This window comes from Aethalodelphis obliquidens, unplaced genomic scaffold (genome assembly GCF_003676395.1).
Source record: "Aethalodelphis obliquidens isolate GAN/ISIS:26980383/991018 unplaced genomic scaffold, ASM367639v1 scaffold13, whole genome shotgun sequence".
Classification (NCBI taxonomy): Eukaryota; Metazoa; Chordata; class Mammalia; order Artiodactyla; family Delphinidae; genus Aethalodelphis; species Aethalodelphis obliquidens.
In genome coordinates this window covers 35901990-35916384 of record NW_020837957.1, presented here as the reverse complement: position 1 = coordinate 35916384, position 14395 = coordinate 35901990, and positions in this window count along the sequence as shown.

Genomic DNA, 14395 nt, shown 5'->3' with positions numbered 1-14395 from the left:
TTCATTCAGAAGCCTTGCAAATGGGCTGTGGCCCCTTATTATGCATAATGGACCCCAGCAAGGATATTTAGAACAAAACCAACTTTTACTTTTTAACCCATTGACAAGGTCCTACATTTTAAAGGAGCTCTACACACTGGATTTACTTAGGTTTATCTGTTCCTTTATCACAATTTCTATAGAAGAATATTAAGGATACTAGACAGTCTTCCACTCAGAGAAGGCAGCTGAATTTTTTTTTTTAATAACAGGGTAAATCACATGTTGTTTAAAACTTAAATTACAGAGAACATAGGATTTTCCAATAGACTAAGCCAGACACAATGACATGAAATAATATTTGAGAAAAAAATAAAGAGAAAGAGAGCTTGGTGGAGAGGGCAAGTCCCTATGAAAGAACAAAGCTGAAAAAGTAATGCATTTTCAATAAACCTAAGTTTTTGGTTGTTACTGCTGTCCCTGAATATATCAGGGCTTCGTGTACTTTAACTGATATTTTAAAAGGCAAGAGATGACACTACAACAGTTGGAAGAAGTAGCCCACTTCCTCCACACCCTCTTGATACTTACCCTCACTCCTTTGTGTGGTCTTGGCTTATGCAGTATCCTGTCTCATTATGACTGGCCTATGAAGAGTCAAACAACTGTCATCAACAGTGTAGTATCAAACTGAGGGTCCCATATTTTTGTTAAACATACCCATTTTGTCAACTTAGTCTTTTTTCTCCCCTGTTTAAACCACAGAACAACCTCCTAAAGGTGCCAAGTTCACAGCTGGCGAATTAGCAGAGAAGTAAACTGTAATCTAATGCAATGGCTTCAGAAAAAGTCAAGAGATTGGGCTTCCCTGGTGGCGCAGTGGTTGAGAGTCCGCTTGCCACTGCAGGGGACACGGGTTCGTGCCCTGGTCCGGGAAGATCCCACATGCCGCGGAGCGGCTGGGCCCGTGAACCATGGCCGCTGAGCCTGTGCGTCCGGAGCCTGTGCTCCGCAACGGGAGAGGCCGTACCGCAAAAAAAAAGTCAAAAGATTTTAATCTGAGAGGAAAGGAATTCCAAATTTTTGACCCACAAGTTCAACATTTAAAGGTTCCCAAGTATTTTTTTTAGCAAGGGAACTAATTTATTCCTAGATTGGCCCGGTGGTGGATTTCCCTTTGTCTCAAAGTAATTTGCTGGTTGGACTACAGAGGACTCACAGAAACCCAGTGAAAAGAGAGTAACGAGGTAGAAAGGAGATGGGTTCTTGGCATGTGCTTGCACATCAGCCTGCATTTCTGAGGGCACATCCAGGGGCTGGCTGAGGAATCTACCTCCCCTATTTCACTCGCCAGCAGGGGATCAGCAATGCTCCCTCACATTGTATACTTTTGAAGTACTTGACAGAAACTCTTCTTAATGGAGATATTAAAGATTAAAGAACAATTCTGAGACTGAATCATTTTGGGAAGAAAGAAAACTGTCTAAGTCAAGTGAAACCACCTCTGACAGAGCTCAGCTCTCCTTTTCCCAGGAGCTCTTCAAGGGCTAAAGGCTGCAGAGAGATAATTGCTAATTAACCCCTTCATGTTTTCATGTAAATATTTATGCAACTTGTCACATATCCAGAGTTGTATTTTTATTATATAAATATCGTATAATGACTGTACATATACTCTAAGCATTTTATTATATAACAATATTATATAATTACAGTAAAAATAATGGTAGTTTACCTCATTGGGTTGTGGAGAGGATAAAATGAGATAATAAGTATAAAGTGCTCATAGCCATATTCCTGGTGCACTGTAATTACTCAGTATATGGTCACTACTATAATTATTGCTGTTATGGAAGCTGTTCATGTAAAGCTTTATTTCTTCATCCAGCTACAAATACCTTTTAATGGAGATACCAGAGGCTAAATAGTAACTGAGATTTAAGTGGAATCTGGAAAATAAAAAGATAAACTTTTGATCCAGAGGTATTTATACAGTTTCAAACCACCCCAGGACTTAGATTTCTTGTAGGTGCCTTAATTCCTGAAGTTTGTGAAGAGATTTGCACTTTCAAGCATTTAGGCTTTGATAATGAATTAGGCAATTTGAATCCTGACTAATCCATGACTTAGTCTCTCTATTCCTTAGTTTTAGTCTCTCTATTCCTTAGTTTTCTTGTGTGCAAAATGGGACTAATAGCTCTACCTACACCTCAGGATTGTTATGAAAAATTTGTAGACCCCTGCTCTTCGGCACAATTACCCATGCATTGAGAATTCCTCAATACCATGATCCATCTGTTTGAGAAATAACTCCCTCAATCTTTCCTAACTCCCCCTTTATTTGCAAAAGTCTAGGATGACTCACTCCACAGTTACAACATCCAAGATGCCCATGCACCTTACTTCAGTTCCTGGCATACTCCAGAGCCCACAATTAGCACCTATATGCACCTTGTCTTTCCCTCTAGGGTCAAAGTGAAAAAAGAGAAACCAGAAGTGGTGGTTTCTATACAGTCATTAGCAGTTAAACAACAACAACCAAAAATAACTTAGACCAAAAAAGTTAAAAAAAAAAGTTACTAAAAGAAAAAGTTCTGGCTTCTGGAACAGAGGAAGGAAGAAAAGTTATGAGATAATAATCTGTTATATTCTACAGGGAGTAGAGATACCTAGGTCAAAAGTAAAGAAAATTGGTTGATTTACTCCCTAGAAAATGACAAGAAAACTGAGGTTCAGAAAAGTTAAATGAAGAAGTAAGTATTGAAAGCAAAAAAACAAAACACAAACAAACACACAAAAAGTTAAATGAGAGTTCCACATAGGTATGTTATGAAATTCTTGCTCACTATGCCCACCTTGAAGCAAGAGAAGGGGATTATTGTAATATCCCAAGTTGGAAATATGAATATATTTTCTGGGTAAAGTTATTAAATAGAGTGATTATTTATATATTGGGTTTAATAGAATTTTGTAAGTGGCCTAAAAATGCCTACAGTAATAATAACTGCCATTTAATTAAATGCCAATGTAGTAGATGTTTTTCTGATTTTTTTTTTTTTTGCGGTACGTGGTCCTCTCACTGCTGTGGCCTCTCCCGTTGCGGAGCACAGGCTCCGGACACGCAGGCTCAGCGGCCATGGCTCACAGGCCCAGCAACTCCGCGGCATGTGGGATCTTCCCGGACCGGGGCATGAATCCGTGTCGCCTGCATCGGCAGGAGGACTCTCAACCACTGCGCCACCAGGGAAACCCTGTTTTTCTGATTTTGCCATCCAACATTCATTCTCCTTTCTTGTGATAACACTACCTACATCTCCTTTGGGGAACCATGTTCCCTGTGCCTTCTGTCCTTATGTTTTGGATGGAGATGAAATCATCCCTGATTCTGGAGTTAGGTATGTGATCTAGGTCTGGACAATCAAAACATTGAAGTTCCCTGGACCTACAATTATTTCAGGGCTGGAAACATGCAAAAGTGGATTTAATCAAAGTGAGGCCAGGAGTTTTGCAGGTATTTCTGAGGAGAGTTGACCCTTTTTTCTGTTAGATTGGAAATCGGGAAGATGTTAATATAGAGTTGCTGGGAGTCAGCATTAAGAACTTCTTTCAAAATAAGGCAAGTATCAAGAAAAGCAGGCTGAAGAAATGCATTGAGATCAAATCCTGAGAGTATTGTTTGAACCCTTAATATCTTGGTAAAGAAAGGTAATTATTTTTTTTTAATTTTAACCAATTTTTTTCCTTCCCTCCTTCCTTCCTTCTTTCCTTCTTTCCTTTTTCTTTCCTCCTTCCCTCCCTTCCTCTCTTCCTTCTTTCCTTCGTTTCTTTTATGCCTGCAACTGAGAGTGTTAATACAATCTATTTTATGTTAGCCAGTATATATACTTTTTCTTTAACCCACAAAACAATCCTATGGCTGGGCATAATTATTCTCATTTTCGGATCACGACTGAGGAATTCCATGGTCATGCACCTAATATGCCACAATGCTACGATGTCAATGTCAGTCCAAAGTGGTCTTCACTACACTCCCTGCTCTCAGAGAACAGGGCTCCTAAGGGACCAAGCCTTGAGGTTTCAACAGCTCACATATTCTAATAATTTAGGGGCCATATCTATATGAGAGACATGAAGTGACAATAACACATTTGCTTTGGCCTGTGATTGAAAATAAATGATTTACTTTTGAAAATGTAGTGATTCCTTGACCAGGCCACATTTTTTTAAAATTTATTTTATTGGAGTATAGTTGATTTACTATGTTGTGTTAGTTTCTGGTGTGCATACAGGCACTTTTTAGAATATTACTGTAATAATTGTCATAGATAAGTCATTTATAAAATGTATTTCTTTAAAGCAAATTATATTTTCCACTTTTAGCCTAATGTCAGGTATATGTCCAAGAGAAAATTTTTATACTCATTCATCCTATAACAGACATTTAGAGATGTTTAGACATTTAGAGCATATCAGGCACTAAGCAATGGAGTATCTGTACTGAGTTGCCTAGAACAAAAATTTGCCTGAAGTGGTTATATCCACTTCAGGATATATGTGTTATATCTTGTGTGGCAATGTAACACTTTCCTTTACATGTGAAACTTCATAGGGAATCACTTTTTTTCAAAGGATAAGACCCTGAGAGGCAGTACTGAATAAACCTCTCTGTGTCTCAGTTTCCTCACCAGTAAAATGAGGATGATACTAATAGTACTATTATTAGTAGTACCCCATCCTCTGCTAAGTTTCTCAGTTAAGTGAATCTGACTTAACTATCTAGCTGTTAAGTTTGAATATTTATAGATTTGATTTTCATAGGGTTCGATTCACTTTTATCTCTCTCATGCTCTTTCACACACATATGAATATGCTACATAAATTATCTCCCAAAATGAGCAAGTTATAATACATGCCCAGCATGGAAATATAAGTTAAATTGTATTTTATCAAAGAACCAAAGATTGTTGCTATATAAAATGAATAAGGAAATATATCAACACAGTTTTCATTGTAAAAATACATTGTTTAAAATACCTCTCTTCTCAAATTTTCTGTTAAAGTTAATGTAGCCACGTGGCTTATATAAGTTTTAACAAAACCAAAGCCAAGTACCTTTAACCATTTAAAGTATGGTGACTTCAGAACAGTGACAGTATGGTTATTTAAATAATGTTATGTTGTGTGCACATATTCTGTCTTTCTATCTATTTAGACGAGAGAGGATAGGCTAAGGCAATAGGGAAATCTCTCAAATAAACTTGGAAATTAGAGAAATTTCCCTTTATTCTTCTCACCATAATAAGCTAGAATGGATCATTGGAATCTATTTCAAACAAATCAAAAGTCTCCTAGTATATTTGTATTGCAAAGACCAAAACATCTAAGTTGTCATCTCAGAGCAGAATATAGCTTAGAAAACAAACATATTTATTTTCCAGATTTATTGAGTTATGAGCCACAGATAAAAATTCTGTATAGGTCTTCCCTGGTGGCGCAGTGGTTGAGAGTCCACCTGCTGATGCAGGGGACACGGGTTTGTGCCCCGGTCCGGGAAGATCCCACATGCCGCGGAGCGGCTGGGCCCGTGAGCCATGGCCGCTGAGCCTGCGCGTCTGGAGCCTGTGCTCCGCAATGGGAGAGGTATATTTAAATTATACAACATGATTTTTTTAAAGGTGTACAATGTGGTGATTTCAGATATTATACATTGTGGAATGATTACCACAACCAAGTTAACACATCCATCACCTTGCATAGTTACCTGTTTTGTGTGTGCGGTAAGAACACTTAAGATCTACTCTCTTAGCAAATTTCAAGTATAAATTATGGTATCATTGACTATAATCACCCTGCTGTAAAATGGATCCTCAGAACTTGTTCATCTTATAAATGAAAATTTGTACCCTTTGACCAACATCTCCCTACTCTTCCCCAACCCCTGGCAACCACCAGTCTACTCTCTGATTCTATGAATTTGATTTTTTTATATTCCACATATATGTGAGATCATACACTATTTGTCTTTTTGTGTCTGTCTTATTTCACTTAGCATAATGCCTTCTAGTTTTAGCCGTGTTGTTACAAATGGCAGGATTCCTTTTTTATGGCTGAATAATATTCATATATATATTAGTAATATATATATATACTATGTAATATATAGTGTCTCTCTCTCTCTATATATATATATATAAAATTTTCTTATTCATTCATTCATACACAGAAATTGTTTCCATATCTTGGCTACTGTGAATAATGCTGCAATGAACATGAGAGTGCAGATATCTCTTCAAGAGACTGATTTCATTTCCCACCCAGAAGTGGAATTGCTGGGTCATGCAATGGTTTTATTTTTAACTTTCTCAGGAACACCCATATTGTTTTCCATAATGGCTGTATCAATCTACATTTCCAATAACAGTACACAAGTTTTCCCCTTCTCTACATTCTTGTCAATGCTTATCTCTAGTACTTTTGATAATAGCTGTCCTAAAACCTGTGAGGTGGTATCTCATTGTTTATTTATTTATTTATTTATTTATTTATTTATTTATTTATGGCCGTGTTGGGTCTTTGTTGATGCACACGGGCTTTCTCTAGTTGTGGCGAGCAGGAGCTGCTCTTGGTTGCGGTGCGTGGGCTTCTCATTGTGGTGGCTTCTCTTGTTGTGGAGCATGGGCTCTAGGCGTGTGGGCTTCAGTAGTTGTGGCACATGAGCTCAGTAGTTGTGGCTTGCGGGCTGTAACCGCAGGCTCAGTAGTTGTGGCACACAGGCTTAGTTGCTCCGCAGCATGTGGGATCTTCCCGGACCAGGGCTCAAACCCGAGTCCCCTGCATTAGCAGGCGGATTCTTAACCACTGCGCCACCAGGGAAGTCCTCATTGTGGTTTTGATTTGCATTTCTCTGACAATTAGTGATATTGAGCACTTTTCATATACCTGTTAGCCATTTTTGTGTCTCTTTGGAAAAATGTCTCTTCAGGTCCTTTGCCTATTTTTCAACCAGGTTATTTGTTTTTTTGCTGTTGAGTTGTATGAGTTCTTTGAATATTTTGTATACTAATCCCTTATCAGATATATGGTTTGCAAATATTTTTTTCCCATTTTGTAGGTTGCCTCTTCATATTAATTGTTTCCTTTGATGTATAGATTTTTAGTTTGATATACTCTCAGTTGTTTATTTTTGCCTTTGTTGCCTGTGATTTTTGTGTCATATCCAAAAAATCATTGTGCAGACCAATGCCAAGAAGCTTTTTCCCTATGTTTTCTTCTAGGAGTTTTATGGTTTCAGGACATATATTTATATTTAAGTCTTTAATCCATATTAAGTTGATTTTTGTGTAAGGTGTAAGATAAAGGTTCAGTTTCATTCTTTTTTTTCTTTTGAATTTTATTTTATTTGTTTTTTTTACACAGCAGGTTCTCATTAGTTATCCATCTTACACATATTAGTGTATACATGTCAATTCCAATCTCCCAACTCATCACACCACTCCCCCCAAACCCCGCATGCCACTTTCCCCCTTGGTGTCCATACGTTTGTTCTCTACTTCTGTGTCTCAATTTCTGCCCTGCAAACTGGTTCAACTGGACCATTTTTCTAGGTTCCTCATATATGTGTTAATATACTATATTTGTTTTTCTCTTTCTGACTTACTTCACTCTGTATGACAGTCTCTAGATCAATCCACGTCTCTACAAATGACCCCGTTTCATTCCTCTTTATGTCTGAGTATTATTCATTGTATATATGTACCACATCTTCTTTATCTATTCGTCTGTCGATGGGCATTAAGGTTGCTTCCATATCCTGGCTATTGTAAATAGTGCTGCAATGAACATTGGGGTGCATGTGTCTTTCTGAATTATGGTTTTCTCTAGGTATATGCCCAGTAGTGGGATTGCTGGGTCATATGGTAATTCTATTTTTAGTTTTTTAAGGAACCTCCATACTGTTCTCCATAGTGGCTGTATCAATTTACATTCCCATCAACAGTGCAAGAGGGTTTCCTTTTCTCCACACCCTCTCCAGCATTTATTGTTTGTAGATTTTCTGATGATTCCCATTCTAACTGGTGTGAGGTGATACCTCATTGTAGTTTTGATTTGCATTTCTCTAATAATTAGTGATGTTGAGCAGATTTCCATGTGCTTCTTGACCATCTGTATGTTTTCTTTGGAGAAATGGCTATTTAGGTCTTCTGCCCAATTTTGGATAGGGTTGTTTGTTTTTTTAATATTGAGCTGCATGAGCTGTTTACGTATTTTGGAGATTAATCCTTTGTCCATTGATTCGTTTGCAAATATTTTCTCCTGCTCTGAGGGTTGTCTTTCCATCTTGTTTGTAGTTTCCTTTGCTGTGCAAAAGCTTTTAAGTTTCATTAGGTCCCATTTGTTTATTTTTGTTTATATTTCCATTACTCTAGGAGGTGGATCAAAAAAGATCTTGCTGTGATTTTTGTCAAAGAGTGTTCTTCCTATGTTTTCCTCTAAAAGTTTTATAGTGTCTGGTCTTACATTTAGGTGTCTAATCCACTTTGAGTTTATTTTTGTGTATGGTGTTAGGAAGTGTTCTAATTTCATTCTTTTACATGTAGCTGTACAGTTTTTCCCAGCACCACTTATTGAAGAGACTGTCTTTTCTCCAGTATATCCTTGCCTCCTTTGTCATAGATTAGTTGACAATAGGTGCGTGGGTTTATCTCTAGGCTTCCTATCCTGTTCCATTGAGCTATATTTCTGTTTTGGTACCAATACCATGTTGGTTTTTCCTTTGCTGCTTTCCATAATTTTTCTTTGTCTTTAGTTTTTGCCAATTTGATTACTATGTGTCTCAGTGTGTTTCTCCTTGGGTTTATCCTGTATGGGACTCTCTGCCCTTCCTGGACTTGGGTGGTTATTTCCTTACCCATGTTAGGGAAGTTTTTGACTATAATCTCTTCAAATGTTTTCTCGGGTCCTTTCTCTCTCTCTTCTCCTTCTGGGACCCTTATAATGTGAATGTTGTTGCATTTAATGTTTTCCCAGAGGTCTCTTAGGCTGTCTTCATTTCTTTTCATTATTTTTTCTTTATTCTGTTCCACAGCAGTGAATTCCCCCATTTTGTCTTCCAGGTCACTTATCCGTTCTTCTGCCTCACTTATTCTGCTATTGATTCCTTCTAGTGTAGTTCTCATTTCAGTTATTGTATTATTTATCTCTGTTTGTTTGTTCTTTAATTCTGCTAGGTCTTTGTTAGACATTTCTTTTATCTTCTCCATCTTTGTCTCCATTCTTTTTCCGAGGTCCTGGATCATCTTCACTATCATTATTCTGAATTCTTTTTCTGGAAGGTTGCCTATCTCCACTTCATTTAGTTGTTTTTCTGGGGTTTTATCTTGTTCCTTCATCTGGTATATAGCCCTCTGCCTTTTCATCTTGTCTATCTTTCTGTGAATGTGGTTTTAGTTCCACAGGTGGCAGGATTATAGTTCTCTTGCTTCTGCTGTCTGCCCTCTGGTGGATGAGGCTATCTAAGAGGCTTGTGCACGTTTCCTGATGGGAGGGACTGGTGGTTGGTAGAGCTGGCTGTTGCTCTGGGGGCAGAGCTCAGTAAAACTTTAATCCGCTTGTCTGCTGATGAGTGGAGCTGGGTCCCTTCCCTGTTGGTTTTTTGGCCTGAGGCGACCCAACACTGGAGCCTACCCGTGGTCTTTGGTGGGGCTAATGGTGGACTCTGGGAGGGCTCGCCAAGGAGTACTTCCCAGACTTTCTGCTGCCAGTGTCCTTGCCCTCACAGTGAGACACAGCCACCCCCCGCCTCTTCATGAGACCCTCCAACACTAGCAGGTAGGTCTGGTTCAGTCTCCTATGGGGTCACTGCTCCTTCTCCTGGGTCCTGATGCACACACTACTTTGTGTGTGTCCCCCAAGAGTGGAGACTCTGTTTCCCCCAGTCCTGTTGAAGTCTTGCAATCAACTCCCTCTAGCCTTCAAAGTCTGATTCTCTAGGAATTCCTCCTCCTTTTGTGGGACCACCCGGTTTGGAAGCCTGACGTGGGGCTCAGAACCTCCACTCCAGTGGGTGGACTTCTGTGGTATAAGTGTTCTCCAGGTGGTGAGTCACCAACCCGGAAGTTATGGGATTTGATTTTATTGTGAATGTGCCCCTCCTACCGTCTCATTGTGTCTTCTCCTTTGTCTTTGGATGTGGGGTATCTTTTTTGGTGAGTTCCAGTGTCTTCCGGTTGTTGATTGTTCAGCAGTTAGTTGTGATTCTGGTTCTCTCACAAGAGGGAGTGAGGGCACGTCCTTCTACTCTGCCATCTTGAACCAATCTCCAGTTTCATTCTTTTGCATGAAATATACATTTCTTTTTGTGCTCATACAATGCTGAATGGCGCCATATGGTGTAATGATTAAGAAAATGAACACTGGTGCCAGACAAGGGTGGGTTCAGATTCATGTTCTGGAACTGACTGTGTAACTCTTGCTAAGGTTCTTAGACTAAACATTTAGCATGGTTCTTGGTATTTGGTAAGCACTCAATAACAGTAGCTTATATATGTCCATATAAGTATATGTGTATAACAACACTAGATTTATAAAATAAAAATCTCCATAGTAGACTTCAGTGATAAATGAAATACTAAAAGTAAAAACAACTATTCATCATTGAAGTTTCTTTATTAGTAACACATAGAGAACCATAAAATTCAGATTCTTAATACAGCTTTATGAATTAAGAGGTGAATCCCTTAAGCATATACAAAGGGCTAGATAAATGCCAGGAAGATGCTACACTGCTAGAGAGTAGTTTTTTATATTACTGTTTAACTATTTTAACTATATTAGCCTGACATCAGTTCAAATTCAGTATTAAATATTATGTTGTATGTTGCTCTATACTTGATTTTAAATGAATCATAATGTTCAATTATAGGATTTAGCATTGTTACTTTTTAAGGTTTTTATATCCTTGAAAATATGAACATTCAGTTTAGCTTCAGTTACAGTATATAAGATCTTTTTTATCACACAATTATTCTTTCAAAGTTGAATGTGCATGCACAAATGTCCAGAGTGTAGACAGCTGTCCAAACAATAAGAATTCTATGTATCAGGACAGGTGCTGTTATTATCCTGCAAACCCATAACACAAGTGTTCATTTATAAAAGATTTAGAGGAAAAAGACTTAATAAACATAAAAAATAAATAATTCAGTATCTCAGTAGTAAAACAAAGCTATGAATTTCAATTTATTCCATGCATGAGAAACAAAGAAATTTCAATGAAAATTTATAGAATATTATAGGGGGTTGTCCATGCCTATGGAAGTATTTTGATACCACATAGTAATACCTGATTTGGGATACTTATTACAGCTAGCTAATAAGTCCAAGGCACTGCTTCAAAGTGTTACTAAGAATCACTTGGTACGTTTACAAAACCTAAAGAATCAACTTAATTTACAAATTTTGAGACAAGAGCTACTACAGGGCAAGGGTAAACTTACTCATCTTGGTTTGCCAGTACCTCTCACAAATTAGGCACTGAATGTATGAAGGAGCACAGCTGACTGAAGACCCACACATACTGGAAGAAAAGCTGCACCGTGGTCAATCTGCAATTTCCCATAGGCATAAAATCAATGGCCAGATGATCAAAAGCTGTGGTTCTCAATTAGGGATGATTTTGTCCCCCAGGGGACATTTGACATTATCTGTGGTCATTTTGGGGGGTCACAAATACCAGGGGGCTGTCACCTAGAGGGTAGAGGCTAGGGATGCTGCCAAACATCCTATAATGCACTGGTCAGCTCCACACAACAAAAATTTACCTGGCCAAAAATGTCCATAGTGCTAAGGTTGAGGAACCCCTCTAATATTCAGAAGTTAACTGAGTATTAATGACAGCATAAGACAGTCAACCAGAGCCAAACCCACCAAACCCTGCCTCGTTTAAATAAAAAAGTTTCATTATACAGTTGAGTACATATTTTCCAAAAATGAAAAGCTACCGAAATGGAAATGTGGAAGTAAAATAAAAAGCCTTCCATTTTCTCGCAGCTAACAGACAATTTTTCATATATCTTGTTTATCACCACGTGTGATATTTAGGAACTGTGGTTGAACATAAGTTACAATGGAATGCTAACACATGAGACATTTCATTTCTACTAGAAGATACATTGACTTCTGTTAGTGAGATTGAAAAAGGTCAAACATGGAAGGGTTACATTTGTACTCAATATTGGCATGAGAATACTGAAATAGGAAAGGTAAAGACGATAATGATAATGAAGATAGTTAACATCTTTTGAGTGCTTTCAATTTGCCAGGTACTATACTAAGCACTTTCCATGTGTTTTCATGTAATTGGTAAGTTCTATCAATTTCAGAAATTAAGTGTTCCAATAAGAACATTATTTGCTCATTTATACAAAATTGTATTATAATTTCTCTTGTACATATTCCTCCCCTCCTCTAGACTGAGATCTTCTGGAGGACATGGTCTCTTGTCTTATTCATTGCTGTGTTCCCAACGGCCTAGCACCTTATCACAAAATAGTGCATTCTTTAGAGATTTGTTACATGAAGAAGGGTATCACTGCTCAATAAAACAGCTTCTTTCTCTTCATGGACTAATATTTACGAAATACTCTCATATACATGTTTGTCTATAATATACCACTCTGAGAAAGGTAAATAAAGAAGTTTCTGCCCTCTGAGTTTCTGTATTATAGGGAATAAGGGAGAATAGAAAAGAAGGTCATATTGCCTCCCTCTAAATGTCACAATCAAAAATAATATATAAATTATTATTGTAACCAAGCAATATTGACAATAGTATAGGTCTGACCAAACTGAATGGAGATTATATGCTCTCAGAGTATGGACTGGGTGAGTAAACATAAAATATAACACCTTCCAACTTCTTTCAACACAAACGATTTCTGTGTTTGTTTTCTTTTCTTTTTTTTAAATTTATTTAATTTATTTATTTTTGGCTGCTTTGGGTCTTCATTGCTGCGTGTGGGCTATCTCTAGTGGCCATAAGCGGGGGCTACTTTTCGTTGCAGTGCGCGGGCTTCTCATTGCGGTGGCTTCTCTTGTTGCAGAGCACGGGCTCTAGGCGCGCGGGCTCGGTAGTTGTGGCGCCCGAGCTTATTTGCTCCATGGCATGTGGGATCTTCCCGGACCAGGGCTCGAACCTATGTCCCCTGCATTGGCAGGCAGATTCTTAACTACTGTGCTACCAGGGAAGTCCTTGTGTTTGTTTTCTTAGATGAGAAAAAAAGTCCTCTGGGATAGTCTCTGGTCACTTTGAGTTAGTCTCCAGCAGCCGATCCCTTCTCAGTCTGCTACCCAATGAGTGGAAAGACCCCAAAGTGGGCTGCCAGAGAGCTGCAACACATGCAGAGCACTTGTAGTCCTTCTTGTTTTCTTATTTTTCCTGTTTTTGTTGGCAGAATTTTTCCCCTGCCCAAAGCAGAGCTGCAAATGAAAGCAGCTGCCCAAAGTGGAAGAAATTCAAAGACCAGGGAAGAAAGAGGGAGGAGGTAGGGTCAAATGAGGAAAACAACTGAAGACAACAAGAAGACTCTTGGCAACTCTGCCTTGTACAAAAGTCTAAACAGAAAAACATACCAAGGGACAGATGGACAGTTAACAGCCATGGCAAAGTGATGCACCCATAGGCTTTCAAGTGACAATAACTGAGTTTTACATTTTTACACTGAGTCACAAACTTTTAATACCAGAAGTATTTCTAAGTATTTTCCTCCGAACTCGTGATGGTTACTCTTTGGGTTCCTGTCGTATATTCATTCGTGTTTCTGAATCATGCCACAGATGAAAATCTATTTGAAATTATTGTATAAATTTCTTCTTTTGGGTTTATAACTTAAAGGTTATCAAGGAAATATAGGTATGTTTATTTTGGAACCTGAATTCAATAAGTACATTTAGAGAAATTAGTGTATATCCTAGCATTTATTATTTTAACTACAAGGTTTAGTGCTTTATTAGATATTAAAATTTAATCTTGAAATTATTATAAAGGGATTATTGTTAAAATATTGTAAATAATTTCTTTTGAGGAAGAACTTAAAAGAAGTAAAATACATACAACTTATGGGACATTTCAGAATGTATTTTTAAAGTAGATTTAAAGAATATATAAATATCTCACTGTATCTTAGGATTTTTGGAAGACTTTTATGTTGTAAATTAATTTTATGTACTTATAATTCAATGCCAAATGTATATGAATTCTAGCATGCTGGAATTCCAAAACAGATTGGAAAAAATGAGGGAGCACACAGATTCTGGGAAGCAACTTGTCTGAATATATTTGCAAGTTCAAGTATTTTTAGCACAAAAACTCTTCTATTTCTCCTTTAAAGAATATATTTACAAGCAAGAACAGCTGTGA